The sequence below is a fragment of the Brienomyrus brachyistius genome, chromosome 6, assembly GCF_023856365.1.
Source record: "Brienomyrus brachyistius isolate T26 chromosome 6, BBRACH_0.4, whole genome shotgun sequence".
NCBI classification, from domain to species: domain Eukaryota; kingdom Metazoa; phylum Chordata; class Actinopteri; order Osteoglossiformes; family Mormyridae; genus Brienomyrus; species Brienomyrus brachyistius.
Genome location: NC_064538.1, coordinates 15,077,508 through 15,081,320, shown reverse-complemented (window position 1 = coordinate 15,081,320; position 3,813 = coordinate 15,077,508). Strand labels below are relative to the sequence as shown.

Genomic DNA, 3,813 nt, shown 5'->3' with positions numbered 1-3,813 from the left:
GTTCTTAGACATGCTTATTTCTGTAGTACACTACTCCCTGCACATACTCATTTCTGTACTAGCCTCTTCTTTACACATGGCTGACACTTGTCAAACCCCACCCCACAGCTCTTTTGCCTTCTAATTAGATGTCCTTTCTTTGTCCCTGCTCTTCTTCTGCTAAGCGATCACATGTGTGTCAGCCCCAGATATGAATTACATTGCGGTTTTCTTAGGTTAAAAGTTCAGGATTATACTCATGAATGTATCTCAGGTGTGACCACGCATTGTGTGAGTTTGGCCCTGCAGGTCCTTTTCAGATGTGAATTACTTGACATTGTCTTTTATAAACCACTGTAGATATGCTGTAAAATACATATTTAATATTACCCACAAATATTCTTCGAAAAAGAAAGTAAATGTGGTTATCAAAGAAAAAAGACATCTAGTACAAAAAAATACAGTCTTTGTTTCGTATGATAAAAACCCAGACTGTTGAATAAAAATATTGTGCAGTCCAACTTTTTTGTCTAAAAGCCAGACTGTTCTTTGTAATTCCAGGGTGCAGCTCTGCTCCATGCTCCCTCTGTTCTATTGTTCATGAACATGAACAAGCACCGAGCTGCCTTCTCTCCCCAAACAATTCAATTCACGGATATTAGCCCAAGCCAGGCTCTTTGGTCCAGGCAGATGCAGTGCATGCGTGTTTGCCTGCAGTGTGCGTGTACAAAGACACGCCTGTGCGTGTGAAGGAAAGGGTGTCAGCCCGGACAGCGCGCCCCAGACACAGAGAAGATACGTCACATGGGTCAAGGTAAGTTCCTCTGGACACGAAACAGGACAGGACAGTGTATGGAGCCCCTGAGATGTGGGAGTTGGGGGTTCCAATAAAAGAAGAGTGGTTGAGAAGGAACGAAAAGACAAATCATGTGGGAGAGGAAGAGAAAGGGGAAGGTGAACTGTGAAGCGGGTGGGTGAGAGTTGAAAACAAAAAGTGTGGGGTAGAGATTAGGATAAAAGATATGGCAGATAATAGAGAAGGCTAGGGGGGCACAACAAAATGGGGTGACATGACAGGTGTGGGGAAATATGGAGTGCAAAGGAGGAGGGGGACAGCTTAGAGCACCTCCCTAACCTGTGTGGCGCTCCTGTGCTACTCCTCAGAAAAGCTGGGCTCCACACTCCACTCTCCTTAACTGCTTTGAACTGTAACGTTAGACCCCAGCAGGGTAATTTTGAACCGTTTAAAGTGTGTGATGGACCAGTTACCCATCATCCCTGCTCTTAGGGTGTTAGTCTGAGCATGACAGAACCCCCACAGTTTTGATATCAGAAAGAATTGGAAATTTACTCTCATCCAAGTTTGCAGATGTCTTGAGTGGTAATACTAAATGAATTTTGTGCATTTATTGATTTACTGTGTATCTATTAAGTGCTATCAATATAATCATTGGGTTACGTCTTTAAACACTCTCATTAGGTCCTGTCCTGCATACTTTGTGGAGGAACGGGTCACTCGGCTCTCCTTTTCCAGCTATAACGTCTGCACTTACTCTGACTCTCGGGTCTTTGAGTGCCAGGCCACGTTCATACTTGCTCTGACTCTCGGGTCTTTGAGTGTCAGGCCACGTTCATACTTACTCTGACTCTCGGGTCTTTGAGTGTCAGGCCACGTTCATACTTACTCTGATTCTCAGGTCTGTGTATCTCAAGCCACATTTATACTTTGACTCTCAGGTCTGTGAGTCTCAGGCCACGTCTACCAAGCCTGTTCTGACTGAACCAGGCATTCTGTCCATGACCTGGATCAGTCACAAGTCAAGTCTGTCCAAATCACTTATGCACATCTCCTCAATTTTATGTCACTTACACCCCCTGCTGCAGGTTGATTCATGGATGATTGTCTGGAGGCTTTTGAATTCAATCTCTGGTTTCTGATGGATAGTGATAGAGGTGAGTGCGTCCAGAGGACTGTCCTCAAGCATACCAGTGTAATCACCTCCTCCAGCAGTCCTTCTACACCACACCTCTCTTTAGAAAGTTTCTCTCACCTGCAGATTTCATTTTTCCCCTCAGATCCAACAGCATTTGGTCATAATTATAATTCAGGACTGAATCTTTTCTTTTTCAGTGACCATATGGTTTGTAATGGAAAGCCCAGCTTTAAATGGCACACAGTGTGGAGTTTAACAGGCAGGGAGGAGTTCTGCAGAGGTGAACAGCAGCACACCATGCATCTCCCCATCTGTAACTGCATATGCGCTACGCCTGATTTCCCAGACCCCCTCAGCACAGACGCAAGTAATTTGATGCATGAAAGCAACTGGATCTTTGCTTTTTTAATTGTGAAGGCACTGATCAAATGTGGGAACCGATGGGGATGGATTGCGCCACAGATCAGCCACCAAAATGAAATTTAGGCCCAGGGAAGGCTGATTAATGAATGCTTGGCACGCTGACCAAATCCTTCTCATGGATTCCTGCTTTTTCGTGGAACTGCCGTGGCTGACCTAGAGGTTCACATGTAGGTAAAATGTGCCCATGATGGGCCAATATGACCTGCATCAAGCTTTATTTAGTAAGAAAGCTAAATCAGAAAGTGCTGACTCAGGATTCAACATTAACCAACAAAAACAATCTTATAAAACCATGTGTTTACTAAGTAGATGATGACTCCCAACAGATAAAACCCATTTTATCTTTTTGAATGACAAAATAGATTGCAATTCGCAACGAATTGTCAGTAACGAATACGTCAGCTGTGTAGTGCTCTATGCAGGAGCTTACCATGCCCGCCAAAATGTAGATTTTCTGGACAAAATACTTTCCTTCAACAGGCAGTAACACAAGCCAAATAAGAGACTATTAGCACAAGCCATTACTTCAGTTTATATACTGTATATATACATATATGTAGTATATTCAGTTTAACTGTTAGTTTGGAATATTGATTTTATTGCTTTTGAACCAGTGAAGCACCGTACTTCATGTATAAATACATGTTGACCTTATAAAACTTGTTTTAAAAGTTAGTGTCTGCAATGTAAAGAACATGTTCTCTTTGATTAAAAATAACTAAACACATTTATTCAACACTTAATTATTCAAGGCACTACACTAAGACACTTTTCATTACCACGTGCACTAATAATCTGTTATTTTATATTTGTTATAGCTTAGTTACAGTTTTTTTTTAACTTTGTACAGAGTATATTATATATTTCTTATCTTATCTTATCTTAAGTTATAGAACAGACATTAACATGTCTGAAATCACAGAGCATATGGTTGTAAAAATGCACCAGGAAACATGCCATCCTGTAGAAAGAATCCGCGTGCCAGAATGATCTGAAAAAACCCACTAGATGTCGGCACTAAAGTGGCTTAATTAGTGGGCAAAGTCAAGACTGAACGGGTGCATGAAGCTGACCAACTCCGATCAGAGCAAGTCAAACAAACAGAGTGACTCAATCAGCCTTGACTTTTCTTCACACATTTTCACATTCAACCCCAGTGGTGTCTCCTATCACAGAACGAAACCAAATGTAAAAACAAGAAATTAGACAGAGTGAAGGAATGCAAACAGAATTAGGCTGGCGTGAGCTCATGTGCGAATTGTTAACTAAAGGATGTTTGACACCAATAAGAACTTTATTGGTCCTGTTTATGGAACAAAAGAATTTATTGCTACAGTAGCTTATCGGAATTAAGCTGTTTTGTAGATTTTGCGACAGAGCGCTACAGTATGTGCAGTAGTGTGAGGTGTAGATTATAACAACGAATCATGGTTAGTTAAACAGCAATCAGTGACTCACACCTCCAGGGCTGACCGTT

General features: G+C 41.8%; 1 long non-coding RNA gene across 1 annotated transcript; it reads left to right on the top strand.

Moving 5' to 3' along the window:
- The first annotated feature begins 697 nt into the window (after positions 1–697).
- Positions 698–3,022, top strand: LOC125745201 (uncharacterized). Its single transcript, XR_007398593.1, has 3 exons — positions 698–793; positions 1,864–1,932; positions 2,111–3,022. It is a non-coding gene; the product is annotated as an uncharacterized LOC125745201 (long non-coding RNA).
- Positions 3,023–3,813: the final 791 nt, after the last annotated feature.